This window comes from Arachis hypogaea, chromosome 16 (genome assembly GCF_003086295.3).
Source record: "Arachis hypogaea cultivar Tifrunner chromosome 16, arahy.Tifrunner.gnm2.J5K5, whole genome shotgun sequence".
Lineage (NCBI taxonomy): Eukaryota > Viridiplantae > Streptophyta > Magnoliopsida > Fabales > Fabaceae > Arachis > Arachis hypogaea.
In genome coordinates, this window is record NC_092051.1 from 131,766,569 (window position 1) to 131,789,769 (window position 23,201).

Below are 23,201 nucleotides of genomic sequence, written 5' to 3' on the forward strand. Positions count from 1 at the left end.
GACAAGCAACAATTTAAGTTTGGTGTTGTGATGAGCGGATAATTTATACGCTTTTTGGCATTGTTTTTACATAGTTTTTAGTATGATTTAGTTAGTTTTTAGTATATTTTTATTAGTTTTTAATTAAAATTTACATTTCTGGACTTTACTATGAGTTTGTGTATTTTTCTATGATTTTAGGTAATTTCTGGCTGAAATTGAGGGACCTGAGCAAAAATCTGATTTAGGCTGAAAAAGGACTGCAGATGCTGTTGGATTCTGACCTTCCTGCACTCAAAATGGATTTTCTGGAGCTACAGAACTCCAAATGGCACGATCTTAATTGCGTTGGAAATTAGACATCCAGGGCTTTCCATCAATATATAATAGTCCATACTTTGCTCGAGTTTAGACGACACAAACTGGCATTGAACGCCAGTTCCATGCTGCATTATGGAGTTAAACGCCAGAAACAGGTTGCAAAGTGGAGTTAAACGCCAGAAATAGGTTACAAACTGGCGTTCAACTCCAAGAGAAGCCTCTACACGTGTAAAGCTCAATGCTCAGCCCAAGCACACACCAAGTGGGCCCCGGAAGTGGATTTCTGCATCATTTACTCATTTCTGTAAACCCTAGTAACTAGTTTAGTATAAATAGGACTTTTTACTATTGTATTTACATCTTTGGAACATCTTTTGTACATCTTTGGATTATCTTTTGATCCTGTGATCACGTTTAGGGGGCTGGCCATTCGGCCATGCCTGGACCTTATCACTTATGTATTTTCAACGGTAGAGTTTCTACACTCCATAGATTAAGGTGTAGAGCTCTGCTGTTCCTCATGAATTAATACAAAGTACTACTATTTTTCTATTCAATTTAAGCTTATTCCTTCTCTAAGATATCCATTCGCACCCAAGAACATGATGAATGTGATGATTATGTGACGTTCATCATCATTCTCACCTATGAACGCGTGCCTGACAAACACTTCCGTTCTACATGCAAACAGGCTAGAATGAGTATCTCTTAGATATCTAATACAGAGGACCGAGTCCGAGATATTAGAGTCTTCGTGGTATAAGTTAGAACCCATTGATGGCCATTCTTGAGATCCGGAAAGTCTAAACCTTGTCTGTGGTATTTCGAGTAGGATCTGGGAAGGGATGGCTGTGACGAGCTTCAAACTCGCGAGTGCTGGGCGTAGTGACAGACACAAAAGGATAGTAAATCCTATTCTAGTATGATAAAAAATCAACAGATGATTAGCCATGTAGTGACAGCGCATTGGACCATTTTCATAGAGAGGATGGGATGTAGCCATTGACAACGGTGATGCCCTACATAAAGCTTGCCATGGAAAGGAGTAGGAATGATTGGATGAAGACAACAGGAAAGCAGAGGTTCAGAGGAATGAAAGGCATCTCTATACGCTTATCTAAAATTCTCACCAATGAATTACATAAGTATCTCTATCCTAGTTTATATTTCAATTATGTTTTAATTATCAAATCTCTATAACTATCTGAATCCGCCTGACTGAGATTTACAAGGTGACTATAGCTTACTTCAAGCTGACAATCTCCGTAGGATCGACCCTTACTCACACAAGGTTTATTACTTGGACGACCCAGTGCACTTGCTGGTTAGTTGTGCGAAGTTGTGATAAAGAGTTGAGATTACAATTGTGCGTACCAAGTTGTTGGCGCCATTGATGATCACAATTTCGTGCACCAAGTATCAACGGGAAGCCGAGAGAGACCTACAAAGGGAAGCTAGGCGATGTCGCGAATTAGAGGACAAGCTCCTAAAGCTCGAAGCCGATCTCAAAGCTAAAACTACTCGATCCAGCCACGACGATAGCTCCCGCAAGGACTAAGATCCATTCACCAAAGAGATCATGAAGGCCAAAATCCCAAAAGACTTCAAACTCCTCGATATGACTTTATACGATGGCACATCAGATCCCAGCCATCATCTCAGTAATTTCAGAAGTAGAATGTACCTTACCGACGCCTTAGATGCAGTCCACTGCAAAGCCTTCCCGACTACTTTAACAAAGACAACAATTAAATGGTTCGACAATCTGCCCCCTAGGTCCATCTCAAGCTTCGATGACTTAGCCAAGAAGTTTCTGGCCAGATTCTCTATCCAAAAAGACAAAACTAAGCACGCCCCAAGTCTATTAGGAATCAAGCAAGGAGATCGGGAAAGTCTTCGCAGCTACATAGAAAGATTCAACAAAGCATGTCTGGACATACAAAGTCTACGAACAGAGGCCGCCATTATGGGTCTCATCAATGGCTTGCGAGAGGGACTTTTTAGCCACTCTATATCGAAAAAACATCCCACATCTCTGAACGAAGTACAAGAACGAACAGAGAAGTACATTAACATGGAGGAAAACTCTCGACTAGGAGAGACCTCAAAATCCGGATTCTCCTACTCCTCCCGAGATAAGGATAAAGAGTCCAAGAAAAAAGAAGATCAGCATGGAGAAAAGATTAAGAAATACCACAATTACACCCCTCTTCGGGTATCTCTTGTAGATGTCTACCGAGAAGTATGCCATACTGAAAAGATACCTCCAACTCGACCACTCAAAAGCGAAAAAGGAGGAGGAGATCGGGCTGAATATTGTGAATACCATCGAATCTATGGACATTCCACCAACGAATGTTTCAACTTAAAAAATATCATAGAAAAACTGGTAAGAGAGGGAAAGTTAGATTGGTACTTAGCCAGCCGAGTAGACGAACTAAGAAAAAGAAGAAGGGACGAAGATATCGGACGGACTGAACGACCACCTCGTACACCTAAGAGACATGTCCACATAATACACGGAGGATTTGCAGGAGGAGGGATCTCTAAATCATCTCGCAAAAGACATCTTAAAGATGTATATCATGTCGAGGGAAGAGAGGAAGCACCCGACATCCGCACCCACAATCAGTTTTACTAAAGAGGACGCAGCCGGCATCATCTCGGGACATGACGATCCCATGGTCATCACTATCATATTGGCCAACACAAATCTCTACTGCACACTGGTAGATCAAGGAAGCTCGGCCGACATCTTGTTTAAAACTGCCTTCGACAAACTTGACCTGGAAGAAAAAGAACTCAGAGCATATCCAAACAACATGTTCGGGCTGGGAGACACTCCAATCCAACCACTTGGGTACATCTCACTACACACGACCTTTGGAAAAGGAAATCGGTCAAAGACACTCAATATAGACTACATCGTGGTCGACGTGAGTTTAGCCTACAATGCCTTAATAGGTCGAACAACGTTAAATGAGCTCGGCGCAGTAGTCTCGACTCCACACCTGTGCATGAAGTTCCCAACCACAGAAGGAATAGCTACAATAAAAGCAGACCAGAAGACCGCGCGCCGCTGTTATAATGAAAGTCTAAACCTCAGAGGCAGAGGAGAAGAATTCCACACCATCGAACTTGGTGGAGTTTGAGGGCGGGAAGAACTCCGTCCACAACCCGAAGGTGAAGTAGAAAAAGTCCAGATCGGAGATGCCCTAGACAAAACAACCAATATCGGCACAATCCTAAAAGGAGACATAAAAGAGTCGCTCATACAGTTCTTAAGAGACAATGTTGACCTCTTTACATGGAAAGCCGCAGACATGCCGGGCATAGACCCTAAGTTGATGTGCCACAAGCTGGCAGTTTATCCAGGATCTCGGCAAGTACAGTAGAGACGTAGAAAGCTCGGACCAAAACGATCCTAAGCTGTGCAAGAGCAGGTACAAGCTCTACTGGAGGCAGGATTCATAAGAGAAGTCAAGTACCCGCTATGGCTAGCTAACGTCGTCTTGGTGAAAAACAAACGGGAAGTGGCGGATGTGCACCGACTACACTGATCTCAATAAAGCCTGCCCAAAGGATCCTTATCCACTCCCAAGTATCGACACTCTGGTGGATGCCTCCTCTGGATACAAATACCTCTTGTTTATGGACGCCTATTCGGGATACAATCAAATCCCGATGTACCCACCCGATCAAGAGAAAACTTCATTCTTAACCCCAAAAGCAAACTACTACTACATCGTCATGCCTTTCGGACTCAAAAACGCATGAGCTACTTATCAAAGATTAATGAATAAGGTCTTTGCAGACCACATCAGGAAAATCATGGAAGTCTACGTGGACGACATGTTAATAAAGACACAAAGTGAAGAGACATTACTTTCGATCTCACCCAAGTATTCAACACTATAAGAAGGCATGGCATGCGACTTAACCCTACAAAATGCACCTTCGCAGTATAAGCTGGCAAATTCTTGGGTTTTATGCTCACACAAAGAGGAATCGAGGTGAATCCAGATAAATGCCGGGCCATACTCGACATGAAGAGCCCGACTTACGTCAAAGAGGTACAACAACTCAATGAAAGATTGGCAGCCTTGTCCAGATTTCTAGCCGGATCGGCAATAAGATCTCTACCCTTCTGCGCCACTCTAAGAAAGGGAAAGAGGTTCGAATGGACAATTGAGTGCGAGCAGGCCTTCCAAGATTTCAATAGCTTCCTGGGACAACCACCTATCCTAACTCGGCCACGAGAAGGAGAACCACTTATATTGTACCTCGCAGTAGAAAGTCGGACAGTAGCATCAGCACTGATTTGAGAAGACGACAGTGGGCTACAAACCTATATACTTCATCAGCAAAGTACCATAAGGATCTGAACTGAACTACCAAAAAATAGAAAAATTCGCCTATGCTCTCATATTAACATCTCGACGACTTCGTCCATATTTCCAAGCCCACATTATCAGGGTTCGAACCAACCAGCCCATAAAAGGCATTCTACAGAAAACAGATTTAGCCGAAAGAATCTTACAATGGGCAGTCGAGTTGTCCAAATTCGACCTTTAATATGAAGCTCAGACAGCCATCAAATCACAATATTTGGCCGACTTCATTACAGAATTTACAGACACCCTGGAAATCCCTACAGAATAGAATCTCTATGTAGACGGTTTCTCAAACAAAACCGGAAGTGGCGCGGGTGTGATAATTGAAAGCGACCAGGGAACCCAAATCAAACTTTCCCTCAAATTCAGATTCCTTGCCTTAAAGAACCAAGCTGAGTATGAGGCACTACTAGCTGGTTTGAAGTTGGCTAAGGAGGTTGGAGCTCAAAAGCTTATCATCTTCAGCGACTCACAGGTGGTCACTTCACAAATAGCAGGGAGTTACCAAGCCAAGGATCCCACCATGAAAAAGTACTTGGACAAAACCAAGGAACAGCTCGGACAACTCGGGGAATATGAGGTCCGCCACATACCCCGAGAACAGAATGCTCGAGCTGATGCATTCTCAAAATTAGCCAGCACCAAACCAGGGGGCAACAATAGAAGCCTTATCCAAGAGATGCTGCAGAACCCGTCAATCTCGGAAGAAGAAAAGATCCTAGCCATAATAGGTCTGGATCAAGGATGGATGACTCCCATAATTAATTACCTCAAAATAGAAACACTCCCTACAGATAAGAAGGAGGCAAAGAGGTTAAAATGGGAGGCACAATACTACACCATCATAAATAATACTCTGTACAAGATAGGGATTTCGACACCACTATTAAAATACGTGCCAACTTCCAACACAAAAGAAGTTTTAGAAGAAGTACACAGTGGCATCTGTGGCAACCATCTCGGAGCACATGCACTTACCAAAAAAGTACTCCAAGCCAGATTTTATTGGCCGACCTTACAAAAAGAAGCAACAGAATTGTGAAAACATGTCCACCATGTCAGAAACATGCCAACTTTCACATCGCTCCGCCAGAGGAGCTCATCAGCGTAACCTCACCCTGGCCATTCGCAAAATGGGGACTCGATCTTCTCGGACCTTTCCCTCAAGGATCAGGACAAGTCAAATTTCTCATAGTGGGGGTAGACTATTTCACAAAATGGATCGAGGCGGAACCCATAGCTAACGCCACTGCTCAAAGAAGTCGAAAATTCCTATATAGAAACATTGTCACAAGGTTTGGGGTTCCATACTCCATCACCACAGACAATGGCACTCAATTCACAGATGCAGGCTTCAGAAAATTAGTGGCCGATATAAATATAAAATACCAATTCACATCCGTAGAACACCCCCAGGCCAATGGACAAGCAGAAGCTGCTAACAAAGTCGTATTAGCCAGGCTAAAACGGAGATTACAGGATGTAAAGGGAGCCTGGGCTGAAAAGCTCCCACAAGTCCTATGGGCATATCGGACAACTCCACACTCCACCACAAAGGAATCACCTTTCCGGTTGGCTTACGAAATGGAGGTAATGATCCCAGTGGAGGTCGAAGAAGGATCGCCCAGAGTGATCCACTACAGTGAAGAGGCTAACTCCCAACTTCAAAGGGAAGAACTCGACCTACTTCCAGAAATCCGATAAAGAGATCGGATCAGAGAAGAGGCATTAAAATGTCGAATGGCTTCAAGATACAATCAAAAGATAGTGCCGCGAGGTTTTGCCGAGAACGACCTCATCCTGATCCGAAATGATGTCGGAATAACTCGACCTGGAGAAGGAAAGCTGGCAGCAAACTGGAAAGGACCCTACTGAGTCATAGAAGTACTTGGAAAGGGCTACTACAGACTGTCCGAACTCGAAGGGCGAGAGCTTCCTAGGTCATGGCACAGCTGCAACCTACGAAGGTATTATAGTTAGCGGTAATAAGGATCTTAGGATAAGGTGCACTCTTTTTCCTGAAAAGGTTTTTTAACGAGGTGCCAGGCGAAGATCTACAAACCACCCGACTTAAAGGGAATAATACCCACATGTATATATTTGCATATTTTCTATCTTGAATAAAGTTTTTTCAGATTCTCTACAAATCCTCTTTTACAAGATGCATTAATCTGAAACGCAAAAAATTCATCGCCCGATTATAAAGCTACAGATCGGCAGAAAGTGAAAATCAAATTCACTGTACGATCAAGGTAAAGACCAATAAAGATGAAAACCAAATTAATCAAAAGGTCAACCAAACGGGGATCGAACCCAGTTTCTACGAAATCAGCAAAGATGAAAAGGCGACAAAAATAGAATAATGCAAGAAGTTATCGAAAGTGATCCATAGAAAGGACCTAACGAGGTCTTAATAAAAATGGGTTGCTAAAAATAACTTAAAGACCGGCTGACATAAAGAAGTCGGACCAGTCGACCACAATAACCAACGTTATAAAAAGTAAATCCCTAAAAAGAGGCCTGGCCAGCCCTAAAAAAGAGGATTACTAAAAATAACTTAAAAGGGACCGACATGATGAAATCGGCCCAGAATAAAAAGTTATAAAAAGTAATCCCTAAAAGAGACCTGACAAAGATCCAAAAAAGAGGATTACTAAAAATAACTTAGAAGAGACCGACATGATGAAGTCGGCCCAGAATAAAAAATTATAAAAAGTAATCCCTAAAAGAGACCTAACAAAGGTCCAAAAAAGAGGATTACTAAAAATAACTTAGAAGAGACCGACATGATGAAGCCGGCCCAAGCCAAAAAGTTATGAAAAAGTAAATCCATAAAAGAGACCTGACCAAGGTCCCAGAGAAATGGATTACTAGAAAGAACTTAGAAGAGACCGACATGATGAAGTCGGCCCAAAAGTTATGAAAAAGTAAATCCATAAAAGAGACCCTGACCAAGGTCCCAGAGAAATGGATTACTAGAAATAACTCAGAAAGGATCGACACAACAAAGTCGACTCGGCAAAAGCTACCAAAAGTTATAATCCATAAGAAAAGATCTGTCGAGGTCCAAGCAGAAGGGATTACTAGAAATAGCTTCAAAACACGACCAAGTCTAAGAAGTCGGACAATAGAAGGCAGGTGCTATAAGGGACCCAAGTCGGACCCAGAAAGCCATGACTTCACAAAAATCAAATTACCGGCACCATATTAGAGAATGCAAAGAAGACTAGTTGCACAAAGCTAGCTTCAACCCAAACGGAAAACAAAAGACAAAAGGCAATCAAAAGAGATTGGACAACAAGGCCCCAACACTCTCAAGATTCCCTAAGTTTTCAGAAAGATGCAGAAAAACATATCTCAAAGAGAAACAAGGTTGTTATAAAAAGGCCACCTGAAGTCGACCCCAGAAGGCTTAAAAAACTACCTTTGTTTTTTCAAAATAAAAGTTGCTGAAAAAGCAACTAAAAGTATCCAGAAGTTAAGAGGATAAACTACAAAATAAAAAGAGTTCAAAGCCCACAGGCCGGGCAATACACAAATACATAAGAAATAATCAAAGAGAATCCACAGACTTCCCAGTAGTTGCATCCCGAGGTGAAGGAGGACGAGTCTGAAGAGGTACCGCATCGATCGTCCCATCATCCCAGTTCAGGATCTGGACATCAGGATCAGACCCAGGCTGATTGGCTTCAGCTGCCAAAGTTGAAGAAAGCGGGGCAATAGAGACCTTGGCAGAAGGAACAGGAGGAGGGTCGACATCATCATCATTATCAAAGTCATCCGGGACAATTTGCCATCTTTTACAATGTTGTCCAAGCTGAAAAGAGTAAGGTCAAGCTCAGGTGCAAGAACTCGAACTTGATCCTTCAAATTCTCATAAGCAGCATTTACACTGCCTACAAGATGACCCTAGAGCTCCGCGTAATCAGCTCGGGCAGTCTCCAAATCCTCCCTAAGACCCATCATCTCCCTATAGGTCGTAACATAACTCTCCTTATGCTTCAAAGCCATATCTTTAGACAACTTGGCAGAAGCCGTCAAGGCAATAGCCCGAGTCTTCTCCCCCTCAAACTCTTTCTCCAACTTGGCCACTTTCACCTCGAGCTCTTCCTTCAAACCCTTCATCCGGTCGAACTCCAACTTGGCTTCCTACATAAAGGTCTTAGTAGCATAAATAGGAAGATCCTGGGCAGTTCGATATAAAGTCGCCCCCATATGTGCCATCTTGATACTACTCCGAGTTATAAAATCCAAATGATGAAGAAGAGAAACATTGTCAGTAGGAATGGAACCATAAGGACCAATTTGCTGGTCAACAAACTCGACAGCATCGAAATCAGGGGCATCAAGGTTAAAGGGCTCAGCTGTTTTTTGTTTTTTCAGAGGAGGAGCGCCAGTAGGAGAAGAGGTGGCAGCAGAAGTCTGTGGAGGATCGACCAAATGAACCCAAGGGGTAGGAATCATCCTCCTCGGTCCAGGAGAGCTCGGTACCGATGGCTTCGGCAAAACATTAGAGGATCCTTCCCCAGCCACCTTGGCCGAGATGTTCTGGGCAGCAGTAGCCTTCCTTGCCTTTTTAAAGACCCTCATGGAGTCATTATTTTTAACCATTTCTGAAAAATACAAACAAAACAAAGTTACAAAGTTGGAGGAAATAGAAAACAAGAAACAAGTAAGTAAAAAGAAGTCGACCACTACCCAGCTCGGCTCGGACAAGAGAATGGTCTCCTAAAAATCTCTTTGTATTGAGATGAGGAGGTTGTCCCCAAATCCCCTCCAACAAAGTCACAAAAGCCTGCTCAACCTCATCAAGCATCTCCCATGTATATCTAGATACTACAACTTTCTTTTGCCAACATAAAGGGAAGGCAAGTTCACCATTGGATTCCAAGAAAAAAGGCCGAGCTCCCTCGACAGCTCGGACCTTGAAGAAGTAATTCTTAAAATCCCTAAAAGACTCATCGTACATAGAAAACACTTTGTGCCCTTGGATAGACCTGAAAGAAACCCAAGAAGCTTTCTTTTTGGTAGTCCCGGGCTTAGTCAAAACAAAAAGATACAGAAAGAGAGTTTGAGAAGGTGTGACATCCAACTCTTGGCAAAGCAACTGAAAGATCTTGATGAAGCCCCAGGAATTCGGATGGAGCTGAGATGGGGCCACATTACACGACCATAACAAATTGGTCTCAAAAGAAGTAAAGGGAAAGGTAATGTTCAGCTGGCTGAAAAAATAATCATAGGCATAAAAGAAGGGACGCTCTCCTTGGGTCAAAGAAGGAAAGCAAACCCTCTCCTTGGAGTCCGGCGCTACCAACTCATAATCTTTCTCCTGGTCTCTACGGTTATAGATACAGTGACATTTTCTAAGTTCCACAAGATACTCGGGATCAACAATTGAAACACACATCAGAACAAGGGAGTCCAGCCAATCGGACATGCCCTCGGGGACTTTGGAGGAGGTCTCAATAATATTTTTGGGAGAGGAAGACATGGTCAACTAATCCTACAGCAAAGAAAAAAAAGAGAGGAATTACTAAATAAACAGCTCGGTCATAACAAAGAAATCAGCTTGGACAAATATGACTAAGAGCAACATAAACAGCAAAAAGGATACCCCAGGACTCACACCAAAGATCCAGGGGCATCCTTTGAAGGCAATTATGGAACAAGGACTCAGGAAAATCTACAAGCCTATATCTTTACACCTCCTAACAAGAAAATAACCCTTTTTCAACAAAAGCGACACTCCGAGAAGAAAGCCACAAAATAAAAAAAGGCATCAAAAGAAGCCATCTTTCAACAAAACTACTAAGGAAGCTGTCAACATCAAACAGATCAAAATCACCAAAAGGCGCAATCCTTTTCCAAAGAATCAAATAGTTTCATCATCCCAAAACTCCAAAAATGGTGACACAAACTGAGGCAATAACAACATTCAAAACCCTAAAAAGCATCAACTATCAGGGAAAATGCCAAGAGGCGTACATAAGTCGAAAGGAACTCCAAAAAAATGCATCACAGCAACAATCAAGCATGACGACACAAAAAGGTTCAAGCTTTCCAACATAAATTCAAGCAAGATCAAAACTTTTCCAAAAAATAAAACAATATAAGCAGGAAGAAGAACAGTAAAGAAAGAAGACTTGAAAAGAGGAGGAGACGATGAATACTGAAAGGTTGAAGCAACAACAAAACCAAAAAATCACCCTTCGAAAGAACAAAGGAGCCAAAACAGTCACCAGCGGTGTCACAGGGAGAAGCGCGAAAAACGTAAAAAGCAAAGAATCTCAGGCAAACCAGAAGATAGAAAGGCGAAAAATGGAGTTTCGGGAAGTAGAAGAGAGAAAACGGAAAGCAAAAGTCTTTTTGCAAATTCAAAATGAAAGTGGAAGGCAAAAGAAACGGAGCATTAAAGAAATTAATGGGTTATTAAACCCTCGCACGTTTCCAAAACAAAGGGACGTGCGTTTCCAAAAGGTGAAGGAAAAAGAAAAACGTTCCGCATTCAGAGGAATCTCTACAAAAAGAAATCGACAATGCTCGAGCTCGGCTTCTTCAGAGAAGGATTGAAGTCCTAAAACTAAGGACTCGACCTCAAGAGGAAGACCGTACTCGAGCAGGGGCACTGTTCATACCCTAGGTCGAGCAATCCGACCCGAGATGTTTGACGACAAGTCGACCGGCCTCTTCAGGTCAGAACTATCCGACCTCTTCTAAAAGATGTCAGCCAAAATTGCAGGAAAAGCCCAAATAGGGCCCAAACAGAGGAATACGACCCAAATCCGAAGGCAGCCAAAGCCTAGAAAGATAAGGGCGGTTTCCTTAAAGATAAGATGACTTTAGTTAAAGATAAGATAAGATAAGATAACTATCTTATCTCCAGAAAGGTCACTCCACACTACTATAAATACACTGGAGCACCCAGGTATAACTCATACTCTGATTCTACGAAAAACCTGCTTAATACCCTTGCTTCGGAGTCCCTTGCAGGTACCCCCACCCTCCGGCGACGAAGGATCAGCTTCACTAACGAGTCCAACAAATCGGACACGGCGGCTCCGGCCACCACCCACAAGTCGGACACATCAGCACCGACCAGCACAGAAGATCTCATCCGAGATCGACCTACAGTTTTAGGTAAACCTCGGAACAGTAACCGATCTATAATGTATGTAGACGAGTTATAACGTGTAACCAAGTTATAATGGCCACATCATAGCCCACAAGCTTGGCCTCGTAATATTTTGATAAAGTAGGTTGAGCTTTTTGAGTTATAACTCATCGGTGTAGGTTATAGATATGGAGCCCCTAGATCAACTGACTTTATTAAAAGGGTTAAGTACAATTTTGGTCCCTAAGGTATAGTTCAAAAATTTTTTTCGTCCCCAACTTTTTTTTTGCATACAAATCGTCCCTAAGATTTAAAACCAAGTTTTAAAATCGTTTTTTTTACTTAAATCTTAAAATTTTGAACCAAATTATCCATAATAAAAAAATTATAAAATAAAAAATAAGAAAAAGAGAGTGTTTATACTCTTGCAAAGGGAGAAGGGAAGAAGAAGAAGGGGGAAGGAAAGAAGAAGAAGAAGCTGTCCATGATCCACCTCTGTCTCTGCTTTTGTCGCCACATCCGCACGATTTTGGTCCCTAAGGTAAGGACGATTTTAAAACAAAGTTAAACCTTAGGGACGATTTTGTATGCAAAAAAAAGTTGGGGACGAAAACAATTTTTGGCCTATACCTTAGAGACCAAAATCGTACTTAATCCTTATTAAAATAAAATAAAATAATTTAAAAAATGGGGATGACTGATGTGTACATGTATGAAAAAGTATAGTAGTCTTTTCATTAATTATTTCGTTGCTTTTATCAATTCAATCTGAACTGTTAATTGGCAATAGAAGTAACGATTGGGAGTTTTATGGAACTGAAGGAGTTTCATTGAATATAGTGTTTGTTTTTAGAATCCTGAAGGAATTCTAAAGGCAACGTGGTTTTATTTGAAAGGTTTGGGAAGTGATAAAAACCATGATTAAAAGAGGTTAGTTTTCTACTTGCCATTTCTTGTTCTTGTCTGTTTTGCTTTTCTGAAAAGTCCATGGGTGATAAGAAAAAGAAGGAAAAATATAAAGTTGAAGATGACGGTTCTTACAAGTGGGTGATCGAGGATGTGAGGATTTGAGGTTCACTGTTTGTGGATGTTGATAGTGTGGGTGAGATTAATGCATCGAAGATACTTAGGAAAGGTTCTAGAGTGAGGGTTGAGTTGTTGCCGTGCACTAGTGCTGATCGTGTCTATCATAGAAAAATAGATTTTGAATTTGTTTACATGCATAGCTATATTCTTGAAGAACTTCGTGTGAAACTGCCTTTTACTGTTTTCGAGTGTGATGTTTTGAAACAACTAAATTGTGCCCCGTCTCAACTGCATCTGAATGGTTGGATTTTTCTAAGATGTTTTGAAATTTTAATGGAGTTTTTGGAAATAAAACATTCTCTTGAGTTGTTTTTCTCTTTATTTCAAGCTAAAGGGGTTTTGGAAGGGGGTTTGGGTGAATATAAATAATGCTCCTGGTTTTTCAGTATTTAAACTTTATAAGTCATCTTTCAAAGATTTCAAGGAGATGTTTCTGAAAGTGAAGTTGGTGGATGAGAATTTTCCATTCTATTTGGACGAGCATTTAGGTGAGAATGTTTCCTTAGTGAAGGTTGATAAACTATTTGTTGATAAGCAGGAGGATGCTACAATGGGCTGTGGAGCTGTCTGAGTTTGACCTAAAGTATAAAGCCCAGACAGCAATCACGTCCCAATATCTCGCTGATTTCTTCACTGAATATACTGAAAGTTAGGAAGCCCAACTACATGGAGCCTGTATGTAGACAGGTCATCCAATAAATTCGGAAGTAGGGGTAGGAGTTATCTTAGAAAGCAAACAAGAAACTCGGATAGAACTTTCGTTAAGGTTCGAGTTTCCTGCTTCTAATAACCAAGCAGAATATGAAGCCTTACTTGCTGGCTTGAAGTTGGCTAAAGAAGTAGGGGCAGAGAAGCTGGTAATGTTTAGTGACTCACAAGTGATAACTTCATAGATTAACGGTCCCCACCATGAAGAAGTACTTAGACGAAGCACGAGAACAACTAGCACAATTCTCAGAAAAGAGAGGTTTGGTATATAACTCAGGAATCAAACCCCGAGCTGATGCCCTCTCCAAATTAGCCAGCACCAAGACAGGAGGCAATAACAAAAGTCTAATCTAGAAAACTTTACGTACACCCTCAATATTAAAGGGAGACAACAATTCGGAAGTAATTGCAATATCCAACCAAAGCTTAGAATGGATGACCCATGTTCCGAGGGTTACCTGAAACTGTAGGCCGATCTCGAATGAGATCTTCTGTACTAGTCGGAGATGACGTGTCCGGCTGGCTGGTGGCGGCCGGAGCTATTGTGTCCGACTTGTTGGACTAGCTTCACTTCTGATCCTTGGTCACCGGAGGGTGGGGGTACCTGCAAGAGACTCCGATGCTTAAGTTAGCACGGGTATTAAGCAGGTTTATTGTAGAATCAGAGTATGAGTTATACCTGGGTGCTCCTGTGTATTTATAATGGTGAGAAGTGACCTTTTTAGATAAGATAAGTTAGTTATCTTATCTTATCTTATCTTTGAGTTGAGGTCAGCTTATCTTTTAAGGAAACCGCCCTTATCTCTATAGGCTTGGACTGCTTTTGGATTTGGGTCGTGTTCCTCTATTTGGGCCCTCTTGGGCCTTCCTGTCGATTTGGCCGACCTCTTTTGTAAAGAGTTCGGATAGTCTGACCTGAAAAGATCGGTCGCTTTGTCTCCAATCATCCCAGGTCGGATAGCTTGACCCAGGGTATGAACAGTGCCCCTGCTTGAGCTCGGTCTTTTTGTTGAGGTCGAGTCTTTGACTTCGGTCCTTTTAGTGAAGCCAAACTCAATCATTTTGTCGATTCCTTTCTTTGTAGAGCCTTTTTTGAATGTGGAACATTTTCCTTTAAAAGTGCGCGCTTTTATATCAGCGCTTTGGGAACGTGCGAGGGTTTAATGCCCTCATTAATTGACTTCAAATGCCCCATTTCCTTTGGTTTGAATTTTGCCATCAGAAACGGTTTCTCTTCTTCATTCTTCTTCGTAACTTCTCCCTTTACTCTCTCGCTTTCTGTTTCTTGCCTAGAGTTCATAGTTCTTTCCTGCGATGCCTGCTCTGCTACTGCTTTCGTGGAAGAAGGGTGATTCTGGATTTCTCTTTCCGTTCTTCGAATTTTTCCGTTTCACGGGGTAGCTCTGTCGTTTCTGCTCTTCAGCTTTCTTTCGAGGTTTTCTTCTATTTTCCAGGTTTGATTTTTCTTCCTCTGTCACTTTTTATGTCTGATTTTGAGAAAGTTTGGATCTTTTCTGCTTTTTTACCGTGCCTGATTGTTGCGTGTTCTGGAATTTCTTCGCCGTTTGTGTGAGTTTTTTCTCCTTCCCTGCTGCTCGATGCTTTTTAGGGTTTTTTGCATGTTGCCGTCATTTCTGTTTGTGCTTCTGATGATGGTTTTGGAATGATGATTTTGTTTGATTCTGAAAAAAGTTTGTGTCTTTGACGATTTCCGCTTGGCCTGTCTGATGTTGGTGACGCTTTTTGCTGATATACTGTGGAAAGATAGTGGCTTGGATGACTTTTGTGTTTTTACTTCCTTTGTTTCATTTGAAACCTTTCTTTTCTTGTTTGATGAATGATGGGACTTAGGCTATAGGAATTTCTTGAAACCTTGCTTTGTTTCTGCCTCCAAAGGATGCCCCAGAACTTTGGTTTGAGTCTTGGGGTTTTCCTTTTCTGCTTGTTCGCCTGTGTCATTTTAGTTGAGTTGTTTTGCCCCTTGTCCGAGATATTTTTTAGTAATCCAATCTTCTTTTCTTATTTGTAGGATTAGTCGGCGTCATGTCTTCTCGCAATAACATTGTAGAGGTGTCTTCTAAAGTTCCCGAGGGGATGTCCGATTGGTTGGACTCCGTTGTCTTAATGTGTGTCTCTGTCGTGGATGCTGAATTTTATGTAGAGCTAAGGAAATGTCATAGGATTTGTGGTAGCAGTGCTCGGGAGAGGGATTATGAGCTTGTAGCTCCTGACTCTGATGAGAGGGCTTGTTTTCCTACTTTCGTCGAGGGGGAACATCCCTTCTTCTACGCCTATGAATATTTCTTCAGCTAGTTGGACGTTACTTTTCCTTTTACTGCTTTCGAGACCGACTTGTTATGGTCATGTAATATTGCTCCATCCCAGCTTCATCCGAATTCCTGGGATTTTATCAAAATATTTCAACTGCTTTGCCAAGAGTTAGGCGTAACACCTTCTGAAACTCTTTTCCTCTATCTTTTTGTCTCGGCCAAGCCCGGAGGTTCTTCCAAAAAGAAAGCTTCCTGGGTTTCTTTCAGATCGGCCCAGGGGCATAAAGTTTTTGCCATGTATGATGAGTCCTTTAAAGATTTTAAGAATTATTTCTTCCGAGTCCGTGCTGTTGAGGGGGTCCGCCCCTTTTGTCTTGATGAGAATGACGAGCCTGCTTTTCCTCTAGAGTGGCAAAAGAATGTGAGAGTGCCACGTTATACATGGGAGATGCTTAATGAGGTTGAGCGGGCTTTTGTATTTGTTCTTGAAGATTTGTGGGGGAACCACCCCATCTGGATACAAAAAGATTCTTGAGTGATCCATCTTTGGTTCGAACTGCTTTGGGTACTGTCTGACTTGTTTTTATACTTGTTTCTGAGCTTTTCTTCTCCTATGTTATAACTCGTCATTTATGGTTGATTCTGTATTTTCAGAGATGTCAAAAAACAATGATTCCATGAAGGCCTACAAGAAGGCGAAGAAGGCTGCTGCTGCTCAAAACATCTCGGCCAAGGCGGCTGGAGAGGGATCTTCTCAAATTCCTGTGAAGCCGCCCGTGCCAAGTTCTCCTGGACCAAGGAAGGTGATCCCCACTCCTCGAGTTCGCCTGACTGATCCTCCACAGACTTCTGCCATTGCTTCTGGTGCTCCTCCCAACAAGAAACAGAAAACAATTGAGGCCTTTAACCTTGACGCCCCTGATTTTAATGCAATCGAATCATAGATCAGCAAATCAGTCCCTACGGTACCCTCCCCATGGATGATGTGTCGATCCTTCGCCATTTGGATTTTATGACCCGAAACAGTGTTAAAATGGCATATATGGGGGCTGCCCTGTACCCAACTGCTCAGAATCTTCCTCTCTATGCTACCAAGGAGTTTATGGAGGAGGCTAAACAGGAGTTCGACCGAATGAAGGGCCTGAAGGAAGAGCTTAAGGTAAAGGTAGCCAAGTTGGAGAAGGATCTGGAGAACGAAAAGGCGAGTTCCCTTGCTCTGGCAGCTTCTGTGCGGTTGGCCGAGGACACGGCATTGAGGCATAAGGACAGTTATGTGACATCTTATCGGGAGGTGGTGCGCCTGAGGGATGAGTTGGAGAATGCGCGAGCTGATTACTCCGAGCTCCAAGGTCATCTTGTTGGCAGCGTAACTGCTGCCTATGAGAGCTTGAGGGAGTAGGTTCGGATTATTGCTCTCGAGGCCGACCTTACTCTTTTCAGCCTGGATAATATTGTGAGGGATGGTAAGATTGTCCCTGATGACCAGGATGATGATGATGTTGAATCTCCCCCTGTGTCTTCTGCCAAAGTGTCAGCCTCTTCAGTTCCTCCAGATGTGTCTGACCCGGATTGCCAGATTCTAAACCGGGATGATGGAACCGTGGATGCTGTCCCCATTCAGACTCGGCCTCCTTCTCCCCGTACTGATGCTGCCGGGAAGGCTCCCGTTCTTTGCTGATTTCTCTTTGGATATTTGTGTAGTTGGCCCGGCTTGTGGGCTTTGAAAGTCTTTATTTGTAGTTTGAATATTTTGCTGACTGTTGATATTCCTTTTGGTTGCTTGTTTAGCAACTTCTATCTTGAAAAAACAACAAGTAGCTTTTATGCTTTTGATCCTGACCCCGAAGCTTTATAATATTGTATTTCATATCATGCTTGTTTGTCTTAGCATTTTTTGAAAATGTCGGAGCCTTCGGCCTCTTTGAATTGGGCTGGATCCTTTGTGGTCGTGAAGGGCTGGATCCTTTGTGGTCGTGAAGGGGATGGAATGCTCTTGGTGCTCCACCCTTAGTTGTCCCATGTTGGAACTTAATTCTCCTAGGGAGGTGTTGATTTGCTCCCAATAGTTTTGTTTGGAGGAAGATGCATCCCTTGAGGCATCTCAGGGATTTCATGATGAGGAATTTCCTCATGCTCTTGATGAGGTTCTCTTGTTTTCTCCATCCTTTTCTTAGTGATGGGTTTGTCCTCATCAATGAGAATGTCTCCCTCTATGTCAATTCCAACCGAATTGCGAAGGTGACAAATGAGATGAGGGAAGGTTAACCTTGCCAAAGGAGAGGACTTGTCCGCCACCTTGTAGAGTTCTTGGGATATAACCTCATGAACTTCCACTTCCTCTCCAATCATGATGCTATGTATCATGATAGCCCGGTCTATAGTAGCTTCCTCTCCAACCATCCCCTAGCCACGGGTTTGAGGTCATGCCTTCTTAGTTGAACCGGCTTCCCTCTTGAATCTCTCTTCCATTGAGCACCCTCTTCACATATGTCCATGAGGACTTGGTCCAACCTTTGATCAAAGTTGACCTTTCTAGTGTATGGGTGTGCATCTCCTTGCATCATAGACAAGTTGAATGCCAACCTTACATTTTCCGAACTAAAATCTAAGTATTTCCCCCGGACCATTGTAAGCCAATTCTTAGGATCTGGGTTCACACTTTGATCATGGTTCTTGGTGATCCATGCATTGGCATAGAACTCTTGAACCATTAAGATTCTGACTTGTTGAATGGGGTTGGTGAGAACTTCCTAACCTCTTCTTCGGATCTCATGTCGGATCTCCGGATATTTGCCCTTTTTGAGCTTAAAAGGGACCTCGGGGATCACCTTCTTCTTGGCCACAACTTCATAGAAGTGGTCTTGATGCACCTTTGAGAGGAATCTCTCCATCTCCCATGACTCAGAGGTGGAAGCTTTTGCCTTCCCTTTCCTCTTTCTAGAGGTTTCTCCGGCCTTTGGTGCCATTAATGGTTATGGAAAAACAAAAAGCTTTAGCTTTTACCAAACCAAACTTAGAAGGTTGCTCGTCCTCGAGCAAAAAAAGAAAGAGTAGAAGAAGAAGAAATAGAGGAGATGGAGTGGCCTTTGTGTTTTGGCCAAGGGAGAGAAGTGGTGTTTAGGTTGTGTGAAAATGAAGGAGTGAAGATGGGTTTATATAGGGGTGAGAGGGGTGTGTATGGTTTGGCTATAGAGGGTGGGTTTGGGAGGGGAAGTGGTTTGAATTTGAATGGTGAGGTAGGTGGGGTTTTATGAAGGATAGATGTGAGTGGTGAAGAGAATGGTAGGATTTGATAGGTGAGGGGTTTTTGGGGAAGAGGTATTGAGGTGATTGGTGAATGGGTGAAGAAGAGAGAGAGTGGTGGGGTAGGTGGGGATCCTGTGGGGTCCACAAATCCTGAGGTGTCAAGGATATCTCATCCCTGCAACAAGTGGCGTGTAAAACGCCCCTTTCTGCCAATCCTGGCGTTAAACGCCAAGCTGCTGCCCATTTCTGGCGTTTAACGCCAGCTTCTTGCCCATTCCTGGCATTAAATGCCAGTCTGGTGCCCTTTTCTGGTGTTAAACGCCCAGAATGGTGCCAGACTGGACGTTTAACGCCCATTCTGCTACCTTTACTGGTGTTTAAACGCCAGTAACTATCTCCTCCAGGGTGTTCTATTTTTCATTCTGTTTTTCACTGTTTTTGCTTTTTTCAATTATTTTTGTGACTTCACATGATCATCAACCTACAGAAAACATAAAATAACAAAAGAAAATAGAGATTTAACATAGATAAGTAAAAATTGGGTTGCCTCCCAACAAGCGCTTCTTTAATGTCAATAGCTTGACAGTGGCTCTCATGGAGCCTCACAGATGTTCAGAGCAATGTTGGAACCTCCCAACACCAAACTTAGAGTTTGAATGTGGGGGTTCAACACCAAATTTAGAGTTTGGTTGTGGCCTCCCAACACCAAACTTAGAGTTTGACTGTGGGGGCTCTATTTGACTCTGTATTGAGAGAAGCTCTTCATGCTTCCTCTCCATGGTTACAGAGGGATATCCTTGAGCTTTAAACACAGGGGAGTCTTCATTCACTTGAATGATCAATTCTCCTCTGTCAACATCAATCATAGCTTTTGCTGTGGCTAGGAAGGGTCTGCCAAGGATGATGGGTTCATCCATACACTTCCCAGTTTCTAGGATTATGAAATCAGCAGGGATGTAATGGTCTTCAACCTTTACCAAGACATCCTCTACAAGTCTATAAGCCTGTTTCTTTGAATTGTCTGCCATCTCCAGTGAGATTCTTGCAGCTTGTACCTCAATGATCCCTAGCTTCTCCATTACAGAGAGAGGCATAAGGTTTATGCTTGATCCTAGGTCACACAGAGCCTTCTCAAAGGTCATGGTGCCTATGGTACAAGGGATTGAAAACTTTCCAGGGTCCTGTCTCTTTTGAGGTAATCTCTGCCTAGTCAAGTCATCCAGTTCTTTGATGAGCAATGAAAGTTCATTCTCCCAAGTCTCATTACCAAATAACTTGGCATTTAGCTTCATGATTGCTCCAAGGTACTTAGCAACTTGCTCTTCAGTGACATCTTCATCCTCTTCAGAGGAAGAGTACTCATCAGAGCTTATGAAAGGCAGAAGTAAATTCAATGGAATCTCTATGGTCTCAGAATGAGCCTCAGATTCCCATGGTTCCTCATTAGGGAACTCCATGGAGGTCAGTGGGCGTCCATTGAGGTCTTCCTCAGTGGGAATCACTGCTTCTTCCTCCTCTCCATGTTCGGCCATGTGAGATGTGGTTATGGCCTTGCACTCTCTTTTTGGATTCTCTTCTGTATTGCTTAGGAGAGTGCTAGGAGGGAGTTCAGTAATTTTCTTACTCAGCTGACCCAATTGTGCCTCCAAATTTCTAATGGAGGACCTTGTTTCAGTCATGAAACTTTGAGTGGTTTTGATTAGATCAGAGACAATGGTTGCTAAGTCAGAGTGGCTTTGCTTAGAATTCTCTGTCTGTTGCTGAGAAGATGATAGAAAAGGTTTGCTATTGCTAAACCTGTTTCTTCCACCATTGTTGTTGTTGAAACCTTGTTGAGGTCTCTGTTGATCCTTCCATGAGAAATTTGGATGATTTCTCCATGAAAGATTATAGGTGTTTCCATAGGGTTCTCCCATGTAATTCACCTCTTCCATTGTTGAGTTCTCAGGATCATAAGCTTTTTCTTCAGAGGAAGCTTCTTTAGTACTGCCTGTTGCTGCTTGCATTTCAGACAGACTCTGAGAAATCATATTAACTTGTTGGGTCAATATTTTATTCTGAGCCAATATGACATTCAGAGTATCAATCTCAAGAACTCCCTTCTTCTGAGTTGTCCCATTATTCACAGGATTCCTTTCAGAGGTGTACATGAATTGGTTATTTGCAACCATTTCAATGAGTTCTTGAGCTTCTGCAGGCGTCTTCTTCAGATGAAGAGATCCTCCAGCAGAGCTATCCAATGACATCTTGGATAGTTCAGACAGACCATCATAGAAGATTCCTATGATGCTCCATTCTGAAAGCATGTCAGAAGGGCACCTTCTGATCAATTGCTTGTATCTCTCCCAAGCTTCATAGAGGGACTCACCATCCTTCTGTCTAAAGGTTTGGACTTCCACTCTAAGATTACTCAATTTTTGAGGTGGAAAGAACTTTACCAAGAAGGCATTGACTAGCTTTTCCCAAGAGTTCAGGCTTTCCTTAGGTTGTGAATCCAACCATGTTCTAGCTCTGTCTCTTACAACAAAAGGAAAGAGAATAAGTCTGTAGACTTCAGGGTCAACCCCATTGGTCTTGACAGTGTCACAGATTTGCAAGAACTCAGCTAAGAACTGATGAGGATCTTCCAGTGGAAGTCCATGAAACTTACAATTCTGTTGCATTAGAGAAACTAATTGAGGCTTAAGCTCAAATTTATTTGCTCCAATGGCAGGGATAGAGATGCTTCTCCCATAGAAGTCGGGAGTAGGTGCAGTAAAGTCACCAAGCACCTTCCTTGCATTGTTGGCATTGTTGTTCTCGGCTGCCATGGTTTCTTCTTCTTTGAAGAGCTCTATTAGGCCCTCTAAAGAGAATTGTTCTTTAGCTTCTCTTAGCTTTCTCTTCAAGGTCCTTTCAGGTTTAGGATCAGCTTGAACAAGTATGTCTTTATCTTTGTTCCTGCTCATATGAAAGAGAAGAGAACAAGAAAGTAGGAAATCCTCTATGTCACAGTATAGAGATTCCTTGAGGTGTCAGAAGAAAAGAAGAATAGAAGGAGGAGGTAGATGGAGGAGAATTCGAACATATAAAGAAGGAGGGAGTTCGAATTGTACCTTGAGGAGGAGTCTTAGTCCCTTAAATAGAAGGATGTGAGAAGAGGGGAAGAATTTTCGAAAATTAATTAAAAGATTTTAAAAAGAAATTTGAAAATTTGATTGAGATTTTTGAAAACTAAGATTGGGAAAGAAATAAAGTGATTTTGAAAAAGATTTTGAAATTAGAAAAAGATTTGATTGAAAAGATTAATTTTGAAAAAGATGTGATTGAAAAGATATATTTGAAAAGATATGATTGAAAATCAATTTAGAAAAAGAAATTTTTTTTAAAATTAAAGTTGATTACTTGACTATCAAGAAATTAAAAGATATGATTTTAAAATTTAAAGTTTGATCCTTTCTTAATAGGCAAGTAACAACTTGAAAATTTTGAAGTAAATCTTTAATTGAAGCAAGGATTTTTGAAAATAGTAAAAATAAATATAAAATGGAAAGAAATTGATTTTGAAAGAGATATGATTGAAAAGATATGATTTGAAAAAGATTTGATTTTGAAAAAAATATGAAAACTTGAAAAAAATGTGAATTAAAAACAAAATCTTCCCTCTAGTGTCATCTTGGCGAGAGTTGTGTTTTGGTTTCTCTTAGCTTTCTCTTCAAGGTCCTTTCAGGTTCAGGATCAGCTTCAACAAGAATGCTTTTATCTTTGCTCCTGCTCATATGAAAGAGAAGAGAACAAGAAAGTATGGAATCCTCTATGTCACAGTATAGAGATTCCTTGAAGTGTCAGAAGAAAAGAAGAATAGAAGGAGGAGGTGGAGAAGAGGGAATTCGAACTTATCAAGAGGGACAATGTTCGAATTGCACCTTGATGAGGAGTCTTAGTCCCTTAAATAGAAGGATGTGAGAAGAGGGGAAGAATTTTCGAAAATAAATTAAAAAGATTTTGAAATAATTAAAAAGAAATTTGAAAATTTGATTGAGATTTTCGAAAACTAAGATTGGGAAAGAAATCAAGTGATTTTTTGAAAAAGATTTTAAAATCAGA

General features: G+C 41.9%; 1 non-coding gene across 1 annotated transcript; it reads left to right on the forward strand.

The window, feature by feature from the left end:
• Positions 1-21,415: 21,415 nt before the first annotated feature.
• On the forward strand, positions 21,416-21,523 carry LOC112761163 (small nucleolar RNA R71). Its single transcript, XR_003181571.1, has one exon. It is a non-coding gene; the product is annotated as a small nucleolar RNA R71 (small nucleolar RNA).
• Positions 21,524-23,201: the final 1,678 nt, after the last annotated feature.